The sequence below is a fragment of the Coenobita brevimanus genome, chromosome 45 (assembly GCF_032717465.1).
Source record: "Coenobita brevimanus isolate Jiangsu-jjx chromosome 45, ASM3271746v2, whole genome shotgun sequence".
NCBI classification, from domain to species: Eukaryota; Metazoa; Arthropoda; class Malacostraca; order Decapoda; family Coenobitidae; genus Coenobita; species Coenobita brevimanus.
Genome location: NC_136998.1, coordinates 94096 through 107692, shown reverse-complemented (window position 1 = coordinate 107692; position 13597 = coordinate 94096).

The window sequence follows — 13597 nt, the reverse complement described above, 5'->3', positions numbered from 1 at the left end:
TGTCACGCAATGTAGAGCCTCCCACAGACAGAAGGAAGAGGAATTGAAAGTATGTTGTTTTTGAGGTAGGATGTGATGATCATTTATGATGGCTGGATACCACCAATTGGTGGTGGGTGGGAGCAGTCACCATCCACTCACTCGATGTAGCGCTGCTTTGGGTGTCTGCCCTTTCCTCTCTTCCTTGCATCCTCTTCTGTCATTCTTTCCTCTTCCTTCTGCCTATAGGTGATTCTGCATTGAGTGACAAGCCAAATAGTGGTAACCATATAACCAAATTATGGCACTTGGTGGTTTAGTGGGTAATTAAGGCACTCCAATGAGAGCGTTTGCAAGACTGGAGAAATGCCAGATATCACCGATATTTTAATTTTTCAGATGGAAAAAAAGTCACATGTCGGGCAATGATTGAATGGCCTTTTGCATGCATCTTACGTATTGTAAAAATATGTAAATATTCTATTTCTTCTCTATAAAACAGTGCTTTGTCAATGCAGCATGAAAAAATATTGTAATATAAAAAATATTTTACAGTGGTTGCAGCCTGGTTTATGCATGCATAGAAATATATATGTCTATCTTTAACCAAATGTAAAAGTTAGTTATAATTCATACTAACACGTTAAACTCCCTGTGATTAAGAATAAAACTTAGTTCACTTCAAGAAAGCATGCCGATATTTAATTCCTGCCTCTGGTACAAGTTTTCCAAGCAAACCAAAACACCCGTGTCTTGACTTGCACTGTGATCTGCTCCATCAGCTGGCTTGCTTCATACGTCTGGCAGCGCTAGGCTTCAATACTTGGTAACATTTTAGAGTCTAATAAATATTAAACTGTGGATAGACCATATGTGCCATTTTTTGTAGAAGTCAGATTATATATGAATGTCATTATTCATACACCTTTTTTGCTTCTTACAGTCCAAAAACAGTCTTATTGGCAGATACTGTCATAACCTTCTTAGGGAAGAATATATAAATATATGAATTTTTCGGCGATATTTTGGGTGAAATAGCACAAGTAAGAGTAATTTACATTTTTTAAAGGTATTTGCTTAACTAGTATTATACATATCGATCAGAAAAAGAACACTGAAGTTTAACTAAGACCCTCTTAGCCCATCAAAATGAAAATGAGACATAGATTCTGGTGGTGTCTGGCAGATTTTCCACTTAGTACGAACGCTCCCATTGGATTGAGCTGGTGTAGGTTTATATCCATGGGGTGGTTGGGGTTTACTGCACACATAGTGCCACTCAGGGATGAGTGAGGCTGGTCACTCTCATCTTAAATGTCAGGACCAACCTCCCTAGCCTTGGGTTCCTACGGTCCTCATGGGGCAACGTAAGATTAGATGATGGCTGGGTGGATGATGCCACCAGTAGGGATTCATAGTGTGATCTACTATGACACAAGATGTGCTGTGCCCTTATTTGATAGGACAGTCATTCACAATGGGATGGCATCACAAACAAGGATTCAGATTGTGATTTAAAAGACAGTGCCCATGTTAAGACGGGACAGTCCTTCATAATGACTTGGTATTAACTAATTATGCCCTATCAAGAGGTTACTTGTAGGGGTAGATTAATCCTCAGGCTGAATACTTCACACCCAAGGCCCCCACCATTGGAAAAATAAAAAGAAAGAAAAATTCAAATGAATTGATAAATGATAAAATTACGGTGACTGGCATCACACAAGACCTCATGATGGGGGCCCCTTCCCTGGGTAGGAGCCCCAGTATCTGGTTTAGCCTACAGCCCCCAAAAGTTAATTTGTCCCTGATTACTTGGGCCTCATCCAAAGAGAGGATGTTAGTCCTCAGGACAGGGATGATAATCCCAGGATGGGGTGGGATGGGTTGACCATCTGTGTCCTGGGATGGTACCAATATGTCTGCCCTCAACAGGGTAACAGAAATCCTGGTAAAAGGATGGGCTGCCAGTCTAAGACTGTGAATGATGGCCCAAGGTTAGAGTCGAGCTAACAAAGATGGGAAGAGTCACTTCTGTAAAGATCTAGGAGGGGTGCCAAAAGCTGTTAATCCATCACCGGGCTGAAGCAGTGTTCCTGCATCCATACCTGCCCAAGGACATCCCTGAGGTGTTCACAGGCAGGAGATGTCTGGAAGCCTAGAAAACTGTCCCAGGGTAGCAGTGGCCAAGCATGGCAAAAATGAGACAGTGGTATCCAGCCTGTGGTTAAGCCACAAGACAATGCTATCCATCCCATGTTTAAGCCACATGATGGTGCTATCCATCCCATGTTTAAGCCACATGATGGTGCTATCCATCCCATGTTTAAGCCACATGATGGTGCTATCCATCCCATGTTTAAGCCACATGATGGTCCTATCCATCCCATGTTTAAGCCACATGATGGTGCTATCCATCCCATGTTTAAGTCACATGATGGTGCTATCCATCCCATGTTTAAGTCACATGACATGCTATCCATCCCATGTTTAAGTCACATGATGGTGCTATCCATCCCATGTTTTCTGTTGTTGAATCTTTTGTTGACCCCTCTCCTGTTCCGTCTGCCCCACAGGCTGGGGATTCTAGCCAGGTGACAGCTGAAGCTGATGCTTCACCTCTGGTTCAGTCCCCATGTGGGGAAGTTGTTGGACAAATTGTTGGCGCTTCAGATCTAAAGCATAAGATGCCATCCTCAAATGATTCGAGTCCTGTGGACTCTACTTCCACTTCTGGGACTTCCGGTGGGGGCACTGGCTGTCCCACACCTCCAAAGGCGCTCCCCAAGCCACCTTCCAAACAAACTGGTATGCCCACTCCAAGAAGGAGTGTTGTAAAACTTCCTTCCTCGTCCTCTCGTTTGCCCACAGATGTTTGACAGAGGGTGCGGGTTTCTGATGCTGGGCAGGCCCCTGCGAAGGGCCTTCATAAGCATCAATCCAAACCCGCTGTCTTGTCAGGTGTACAGTCCCACACTTAATCATCATTCCTCCATTATGGGTTCTATCATCCAGTGGAACTGTTGGGGTTTACGTGCTAACTATGAGGAATTGTGTCATCTTGTTTCTCAATTTACTCCTCTGTGCATGTGCATCCAGGAGACCATGGTAGGTGATGCTGTTCCTTCCGGTCCTTCTTGCTACCATGCCTTTTATTCTGATCCTGTGCCGGGTCAAGGTCGTCATGGAGGTGCTGCTATCTTCCTTTGCCGGGATATTCCGTACAGTCATCTGGACATCTCTACTCCCCTGCAGGCTGTAGCTGTCCAGATGTTTTTACGTCGGCAGTATACAGTTTGCAGTCTTTATCTTCCTCCTAGTGCTATTGTTGCAAGTGCGGATCTGGAACACCTTTTTTGTGGCCTTCCCTCTCCATTTTTGTTACTGGGAGATATGAATGGACACCATCCACTATGGGGAAACAGTGAGGCCAACCCCCAGGGTGTCATGCTGGCCTCTTTAGTAGAAGATGAGGGGTTGGGCATTTTCAATGCTGATAAAATGACTTATTTCCGTAGCCAGACTGGAACTTTTACTGCTATTGATTTGTCTTTATGCTCAGCAGATGCAGTTTTAGATTTTATCTGGGATGTGTTGCCAGACCTGTATGGCAGTGACCATTTTCCCTTACTTTTAACTGCTAGTGCAGATGGACTTCAGCCATGTCTTCCTCGCTGGTTTCTAGATAAGGCTGATTGGCCACGTTTCAGGGAATTAAGTTCCACATCCCTTTCTGTCAATGAGTTTGGCTGTCTTACTGAGGCAGTGTCATATTTTAATGACTTGTTGCACTCAGCAGCCCTTTTAAGTATTCCAAGAATGAGGGGTCAATTTCCTAAATGTCCGGTTCCTTGGTGGAATTCTGAGTGCAGTTCCGCAGTGAGAGCCAAACGAGTCACCTTCTCTTGACTTCGTCGTCACCAAGGGGATCCTTAGTATTTGGTGGCATATCAGAGGGCACAAGCTCCTATGAGGCTGGTTTTAAAGGAGACCAGGCGTTCATCCTGGAAGGGTTATGTTTCCTCCATCAGTTTGAGGACTTCCATCACCCAGGTGTGGAACTGGGTAAGAAAATATTCAGGGAAATTTACTGCTCCCTCGCCTCCCGTTTTATCTGCAGCAGGTGGAACTGTGGCTGAACCTTTTCCTGTTGCAGAGTTGCTTGCTGATCATTTTGCCAGTGTATCACAGAAGGATGCGGATACACCTTCAGCTTGCCACCATCGGCGCCTAGAGTCTTGTTATCTCAGTTTTGCCTCTGCTGGGGGAGAGCCTTACAATGTTCCATTTTTAGTTTCTGAACTCCAGGCAGCTCTGTCGCAGTGCCATGACTCGTCTCCTGGTTATGATAATATTCCTTATGCCTTTTTACGTCACCTGTCTGATGAGTCCCTGTTGTTTTTGCTTTCACTGTTTAATAAGATCTGGTGTTCTGGGGAGTTTCTGGCTAGTTGGGGTGTTGCTGTAGTTATCCCCATCCCCAAACCAGATAAGGACCACCTACAGGCAACGAATTATCGGCCTATTTCTCGAACGTCATGTATATGTAAAGTTCTGGAAAAGATGGTCAATTTTAGGCTTGTGTGGTTTTTGGAGAGAGGTGATGTCTTATACCCTGCCCAGTTTGGCTTTCGAAAAATGCGATCTACCTCTGATGCACTGCTGTCCTTGGAATCTTCTGTCTGTGAGGCTTTCTCCACTAACCAACACCAGGTCACGGTCTTCTTTGATCTGGAGGAGGCATTTGACACTGCCTGGCATCATGGTATTTTACTCTCTCTTCATGAGTTTGGTCTTCATGGACACTTGCCTATTTTTATTCAACAGTTTTTATCTAACTGAATTTTAAGGGTGCGAGTGGAACGAGTGCTTTCTAATGCCCGAGCACTAGAAGATGGAGTACCACAGGGGAGTATCCTTAGTGTTACTCTGTTTGCTGTAGCCATGAACAGCATCATCAGTGTACTTCCTGACGGTGTACAAGTATCACTATATGTCGATGACCTTTCGATTTCCTTCACCGCGTCTAGAATGTCTCTGATTGAGAGGAAGTTGCAGCTGGCTCTCAATCGAATTTCTGACTGGGCAGAAAATTGCGGTTTCCATTTTTCTTCAACAAAGACAGTGGCTATGCATTTTTGTCGTCTTCGAGGGGTTCACCCTCAACCCCCAACTGACTACCCACTTCCTGCTTCTGACTTGTATCTCTATGGTAGGAGAATATCCTGTGTGGAAGAGATGCAGTTTCTGGGTCTTCTGCTTGATAGACGACTAACCTGGGTTCCTCATATTCATTCTGTTAAGGCAGCTTGTCCTAAAGCTTTGAGTCTTTTGAGGGTTTTAGCTCATACCTCTTGGGGTGCTGACCGTCAGACCCTCCTCCTGTTGCATAGGTCTCTTATTCTTCCTAAACATGAATATGGATGTGAGGTCTACTCCTCTGCAACAGATGCCCATCTCCGGTTGTTAAATTCTGTGCATCATGCTGGTGTACGTCTGGCAACCGGGGCATTCAGATCATTCCCAATTCCAAGTTTGTTGGTGGATGCTGGTGTACTCCCCTTGGATTTGCGACGTCAGTTGCTAATGATGAGGTGTTGGTATCGTCTTCACCGCATTCCAGACTCAATTTCTTGCGCCATCGTCTCCCAGGATTCCCGATCTTCTGTTTTTGACACCCGTCCTAATTTCCCAAAGCCATTTGGTTACAGGTCCGGTCTGTTATGTTAGCCCTCTCTGTTCCGAGACTGGCAATTTGTCCACATTGGATCCTAAGGGTGGGTTCTTGGCTACTCCCTCATGTGACATTCTGTAGATCCGTTGTTGAAAAAAAAGGCTCACTTCCCTCTCAGGTGTCCCTTTCTCTCTTTTTAGAACACGCCTCCACTCATGAGGGTTCTGTCCCCATCTATACTGACGGGTCTAAGACTGATACTGGAGTAGGATTTGGTGTTGTCTTCCCTTCCTTTAGTAGGGGCGGTAGCCTTCCTGGCATTACTCAGTCTATACAGCGGAACTGACTGCAATTTTACATGCTCTTAAAATCATCTTTACTCTCCCTCAATCCGTTTTTGTGATCTTTAGTGACTCGCGTAGTGCTTTGTCTGCACTGGAGTCTTTTAATGCATCCCATCCATTGGTTTTATCAATTTTAGAGTGGCTTTTTCTTCTTGGCTGTCGTGGCCGCCATGTAGACTTCTGTTGGGTTCCTGCACATGTTGGTGTGGTGGGCAATGAGAGGGCAGATACTTTAGCTAAAGCTGCATCTTCTCAACAGCCCCCATCCGACTACCCGCTTCCTGCTTCTGATGTAACACCTTACCTGCGGTATGCAATTCATACGTGTTGGCAGAGACACTGGGATGTTGTTTCTCACAATAAACTAAAAGAAATCTTTCAGAGAGCAGTTGTGCCAAGGGTTCTTCCCTCTATGTCTTGGCGACTGGAGGTGGCTCTTGCTAGGCTTCGCATTGAGCATTCGTGGCTTACACATGGGTTCCTCATGTATCGTGAGACTCAACTGTACTGTGATGACTGCCTTGTTCCCCTTACTGTCCGTCACTTGCTGGTCGAGTGTCCGAGTCTGGGGGACCTACATCAGAGATTCCTCCATAGGCATAAAGGGGCCGATGGTGCCTACTGTTTGTCCTCGATGCTTGGTGAAGCCTCTAGCGATTTTACTGATGTTTTTAGTTTTTTTCAGGAGGCGGGCCTCCTTCCACTTTTATAGGTAATTGATATTTTATAAATTGTTCTTTTATTATTTTCAGTGTTTTATTCCTACTAACAGATAATAACTTTATTTTGAATAGGCATCTTTTATTTTGCTGTGTCTTTTACTTTGTCATCTGGCAGCATATGACCCTGGCAGTTGTGCCGCCAGTTTTTAATTATTTTCAATCCATCAACCATCCCATGTTTAAGTCACATGATGGTGCTATCCATCCCATGTTTAAGTCACATGATGGTGCTGTCCATCCCATGTTTAAGTCACATGATGGTGCTATTATCCCATGTTTAAGTCACATGATGGTGCTATTATCCCATGTTTAAGTCACATAATGGTGCTGTCCATCCCATGTTTAAGTCACATGATGGTGCTATCCATCCCATGTTTAAGTCACATGATGGTGCTATCCATCCCATGTTTAAGTCACATAATGGTGCTATCCATCCCATGTTTAAGTCACATAATGGTGCTATCCATCCCATGTTTAAGTCACATAATGGTGCTATCCATCCCATGTTTAAGTCACATAATGGTGTTGTCCATCCCATGTTTAAGTCACATGATGGTGCTATCCATCCCATGTTTAAGTCACATAATGGTGCTATCCATCCCATGTTTAAGTCACATAATGGTGCTATCCATCCCATGTTTAAGTCACATGATGGTGCTATCCATCCCATGTTTAAGTCACATAATGGTGCTATCCATCCCATGTTTAAGTCACATGATGGTGCTATCCATCCCATGTTTAAGTCACATGATGGTGCTATCCATCCCATGTTTAAGTCACATGATGGTGCTATCCATCCCATGTTTAAGTCACATGATGGTGCTATCCAGCCTATGGTTAAGCCACGTGATGGTGCTATCCAGCCTATGGTTAAGCCACATGATGGTGCTATCCAGCCTGTGGTTAAGCCACATGATGGTGCTATCCAGCCTGTGGTTAAGTCACATGATGGTGCTATCCAGCCTGTGGTTAAGTCACATGATGGTGCTATCCAGCCTATGGTTAAGCCACGTGATGGTGCTATCCAGCCTATGGTTAAGCCACGTGATGGTGCTATCCAGCCTATGGTTAAGCCACATGATGGTGCTATCCAGCCTGTGGTTAAGCCACATGATGGTGCTATCCAGCCTGTGGTTAAGTCACATGATGGTGCTATCCAGCCTGTGGTTAAGTCATGGTCACATGGAGATATATTCAATTAATAACAATCACTGGAGCAATAGCAAGAGAATGAAGTTCCAGAAGATGATCACATGAGTAGTTGTAAAATTTCTCAGTGAGTGCCAGACAAATGATGGATGGTTTCTCTCTTAAGTTTTACTAATGCAGGTGTGAGTGTGGAAAGAAAAAAAGAAGTGATGAGCACCAACCAGGACGGTGCAAATCTGGCTATGTTCGTGATTAACCCTGTCAATCCAGTGGCATTTATTTAGGTTTATTCCTACTGATTCCAGACGATTTTACTCGACTTAGGAACGGCCTTTCGTGCAGAAGGGGTTAAATAATGCTACATCCAATTTGAAAAGTCTCTCGTAAGCTGAATAAAATCTGGAGCCAGCGGAAATAGAATGAAAAATATGTCGTCAGTCTGAAGGGGTTAAGGAAGTGGAATATGACTAGAAAATATTTGTGGATGTGTAAGTAGCTTGCCAGAAAGAGAAGTGAGAGCATTTGTTATAAAATGGTCAGAGAACTTAATTTGGATGAGCCAGAAACCATGAGGCTGTGGATATGACTTAGTAAATCCCAACAGCTTCATGTGTTGTCTTGTTTCTCATATTATTGACAAGTAGGATATGGTACCAAAGTGGGGAAGTCTGTGTCTGTGAGTGGGCAGCAAGCTTGGATGTAAGCAAAAGCTGCTCAAACCAACATCCAGTATATACTTCATGTTTTTCAAATTATTTGTGTATTTCATCCATAGTACAGTAAAAGTCCTATTATTCGGCAGCTGATTGTTCGGTAGATCCGACATTTCGGCAGTTTTGAGAAATAGTCCCATTTACGAAAATCATTGATTGTTCGGCAGATGTCCGGAATCATCTCGGCAGTCTAGGAAGTGTTATCTGTGGCTTGTAGGCCTAATGTTTCAGTACACTTCTGTATGTTCACTAATTTCTATATTTTTATTCAGATTCAGGTATAGTACTGTATTGATTACAATATTGCACAGTATCATACACTACAGTAACCACCCCCACCAAATTAGCGAGGGTTACGTTCCAATTCTTGAAATTCTTTCATTCTTGATGCCTTCCTGAAAATGACACCGGTAATTGAGTAACCCATGAACCACTGACACTGTAATGCATTACCCATAAATAAATGTTGCTTGTTAAATTAGTTTCCCCGTTGTTTTTAGCTGTACGGCTGTGACAGCTTTAATATTTTTATTCCTCAGCATAATGGTGGAAGGGACTGTCCTGTTTAACTGAACCTAACCTAACCGAGTTTAACTGTACCTTATAATTTAACCAAACCTAACCTAACCTAAAGTCAGAAAAATACTTAAAAATAAACTGGAGGAATATGAATTGCTAAGGTCTCTCTGATGAAAGTTAAACGTACATTTAGTGCTCATTCTTTTGTTTGTTTTTGTGCTTAACGTGAAAGAGAGAGCATTGATGCAAACAGTAATATATTCCATTAATCCTTTAATAACCTCCGGCACTGAACAACCTTTTACAGTACCGATGTCAGTGATGTTAAGTTAGTGTGAGCTATAAAGAAAACTGAACAATTATGGGGAGGGAACGAAGGTCAGTGGTATGTTTACATGACTACGCTACGATTCCAAGCAGTTATGCGGTCGGTTAATCTCAGATGTTTTCGCCCATTTGGTAAATACACCGTAACTTTATCAATCTTTCCGTGACTCATAGCGAATCATAGCATGGGTTTAGGAAGCTAAATAACACATTGCTAGGTGAGCCAGACGATTATCTTCCCATCTTTAAGAAAAATAAATTGATTTCAGAAGAATGGAAGAACTTTACTACTCAGAAAGGGATTTAATTTCTTCCATTTTCTTATAAGATGTGAAGATAATCGTCTGGCGCACCTAGAAATGTGTTATTTAGCTCCCTAAACCCATGCTATGATTCGCTATGATTGACTGGAGAATTGATAAAGTTACGGTGCATTTACCAAATTGGCGAAAACATCTGAGATTAACTGACCCCCTGACTGCTTGGAATCGTAGCATAGAGTCGTGTAAACATACCAGTGACCTTCGTTCCATTACCATAATTGTTCACAGTTTTTCCATAGCTCACTAACTCGACATCGGTACTTTAAAGGGTTGTTCAATGTCGGAGGTTATTAAGGGGTTCATGGAATACATTAGACTCTCCATTCACATGTAAAAAAAAAAAACGAACAAAAGAGTGAGTGCTAAATGTAATTTATGACTTTCATCAGAAAGACCTTACCAGTTCAGATCCCTTTATTTTATGCAATTTTCCGACTATTTTATTTTGTTTGGAAAAAGTACTGTATACAGTACTCACTCCAAACATATTTGTAATAATATAAGTAGTGATGAGTTCACCAATACAAGTGATGTACTGAGCTGGTAGGTAATATTCCGTATCATTTCGGCCATCCAGGAAGTGTTATCTGACTTGTAGGCCTACTGTGTCATTATCCTTGTATATGTTCACTAATATATATATATATATATATATATATATTTCAGGTTCAGGTATAGTACTGTATTGATTGCAGTATTGTACAGTATACAGTACTCTCTCCAAACACAGTTGTAATACCGTACCATAAGTGGTGATAAGTGTTCACCAATATATTTAAGGTACTGAGTGGGTAGGTTTTTGATTATTCGGCAAATCTAATTTCTCGGCATCATCCTGGTCCCATAGATGCCGAATAATGGGACTTGTACTGTAATATTGTTTTATTAGGTGATGATTCAGTACAAAAATGAGCATTACAATTTGTAAATAGAACATTAGCAAATTAGCACATTTAACTGTAATTAAGGCCTCTTCTGTTTGTACTCATTGATAGATCATGGGGCATTTAACTGTAATTAAGGCCTCTTCTGTTTATACTCATTGATAGATTGTGGGGCATTGGACTGTAATTTAGTCTCTGCTGCCACAGTGCCGCCGAGATTGGTGGTGTTGAGCCCGTGAAACAGGAGCAAAGTTGCATGCAGATGTATCAGAAAAAAAAATGGAGCTGATGTGTTTCTCTCTCTCTTTTATTATGCCACAGAAAAGTACAGCTGCGACAAGAGAGCACCAGAATAGAGCGTCTCCCTCTGATGAGAGCTAAGAGTGATCTGATCTGCCTCACAGCTCGCCCTGGTAATCAGTACAGGTCAGTGAAATTTAGAGATGCAACATCTCTCGTAGTGAGATATGTACAATCGCGCTCATGGTTCCCTGAGTCACCTCTGGTGGAGGGTGTTTGGCCCACTCTACGCTTCCTGAACGACAGGTAGTTGAGTCAGACTGCCCTACCAACACAATGAAGCTGAAAATGGAACCACTTCTTATAGATGAGAGATCATGAAAAAAGAGATGGGTGGGATATAAACAATAATGATGGACAGTATCATTGCACATATGGTAATAAAACACAGAATAATTTTACTGAAATAATTCCACCTACCATTGATTACATATAGTTTGAAAGATGAAGAGATATGTTACGTGGTTTGTTGTCTGCCATTCAACTTCCAACAGTTTGCTATGGACGTGTGATTAATGCATTGGTAAATTCCTCTACATACTGCAGGTTTGCCTATTAGTTATTTAGCAATAATAAACGTATGATAGAAAGGTATGGATATTTCACTGTAATGCTAGTTGCTTTTGGGCTCGGCTTCCCGTTCTGTAAACGCCTAGCGTATAGCGGGGCTCTCTTTCGAGACCGGGGCTTAGACAAATAAGAGAGAGGCAGGACACAAAAACCCCAGGCAACAACCTTACACGTGTATTGCTTAGTTAGGCAGGGGAATCAGTAGATGTTACAAACACAGGTATACTGGGTGATTATAAACTCTTTATACAGTATCTAGATATGGTTAGTAGTATCTCGCAGGATACTGTTTTATATCACAGTGAATAGCACTTAAGGCAGAGTGTTCTCAATTAAGGAAGTCCAGGGTTTCTATATGTGTGGAGTTGCTAAGGTTAATTCACACGGAGGAGCGTGGCGTAAGGCACTGGGGTCTGATTTTGTTTATGGTAGTACGAGGCAATTTCTGATGGTAGCGTGTTTACATCAATACCCTCCACTCATATTCTGCTTTTGGCTAATTATCATTTTTCCACTTTGATCTTATCACTGTACCATTCTGTACCCTGTTCCCTGTATCTATTATTCTCTCCAACACTGGGTATTGTCACTGATAAGGTCAATTCACTGTTCTGCCTAGGCACTGTTTGATCACTAATATTTCACAGTTAGGGTCACTTGGGTCTGCATCTGGTGCCAGGGGTGTAGGCAGAGGGGCGGCACAGCTCCGCTGCTTACGGGGCTGGGCACCACCAGGGGCCTCCATACTCAGAGGGCACGGGACCACTTGCAGGGACGTCCGTTCTTGTCTAGGGCTGTGGGTGGCGAAAAGTCCAGCGTTATCAGGGCTGGGGACAGGAGTGTGGTCCTCAGGACTGGGGCCGAACAATTGCCTGAAACGATCATTCTGGCTCCTGACAGAGGATGAGGACCTCCGCCGTCAAGGTGTGGGGAGTTCCCGCCCGGGTGTTCTGGGGGCGGTCTGGGGTTCCCAAGGGCTGTGGTCCCTGGGGCTTGGCGGCGTTGACAGGAAGGGACTGCGGCACCAGTCTGCTTCAGGGTCCATCAGGTGGGTCTCCTCCAGAGCCAGTTGCAGGGAGCAGAGGCCGGGTGAGATAACAGGGCTTTTCCAATGCTCCTTTACACCCGAGACTCCCTCTGTGTCAGGGGTCGGGGAACAGGCATCAGCTACAGGCGGCAGAGCAGCTAAAGGCCGTCTCCTGCCGTAGGGCCCAGCTACTGACCGTGGCTTCCAAGGGGCATGGCTACTGGCCGTGGCCTGAGAGAGTGGGTGGCACCTTCAGAGTGGCTACAGGCCGTCTGATGAAGGCTGGAGCAGCTACAGGCCGTCTCCTTCAGGAGGGGTATTGAGTGGCTACAGGCCGTCTCAGAGGGAACACCTTCGGAGCGGCTACAGGCCGTCTGACAAAGGCAGGAGTGGCTACAGGCCATCTCCTTCAGGAGGGGGTTGAGCGGCTACAGGCCGTCTGACGAAGGCGGGAGCGGCTACAGGCCGTCTGACGACGGCAGGAGCAGCTACAGGTCGTCTCCTCGTTACCCTCAGAGAGGCTACAGGCCGTCTCCTTAGCGAGGGGCGAGCGGCTACAGGCCGTCTCAGGGGAAACACCTTCGGAGCAGCTACAGGCCATCTGACGAAGGTGGGAGCGGCTACAGGCCGTCTCAGGGGGAACACCTTCGGAGCGGCTACAGGCCGTCTGACGAAGGCGGGAGCGGCTACAGGCCCTCAGGAAGAACACCTTCGGAGCGGCTACAGGCCATCTCCTGTTTACCCTCAGAGCGGCTACTGGCTGTCTCCTTAGCGAGGGGCGAGCAGCTACAGGCCGTCTCCTTAGCGAGGGGCGAGTGGCTACAGGCCGTCTCCTGACGAAGGTGGGAGCAGCTTCAGGCCGTCTCCTTAAAGAGGGGTGAGTGGCTACAGGCCGTCTCTGGGGTGCTGGCAGGAGCTGGATAGGCAGCTCCACCCCTTAACTGGTTGGTGAAGGCTCGCCCGGAAGGTAGTACAGTATTCCTGCTATGGTGACAGCGGGCGGGTTCCGGGTCATAGGGGTGCACAGCCCGGGCTGACTTAGGCTGTTGTCGCACCAAGTCCCAGC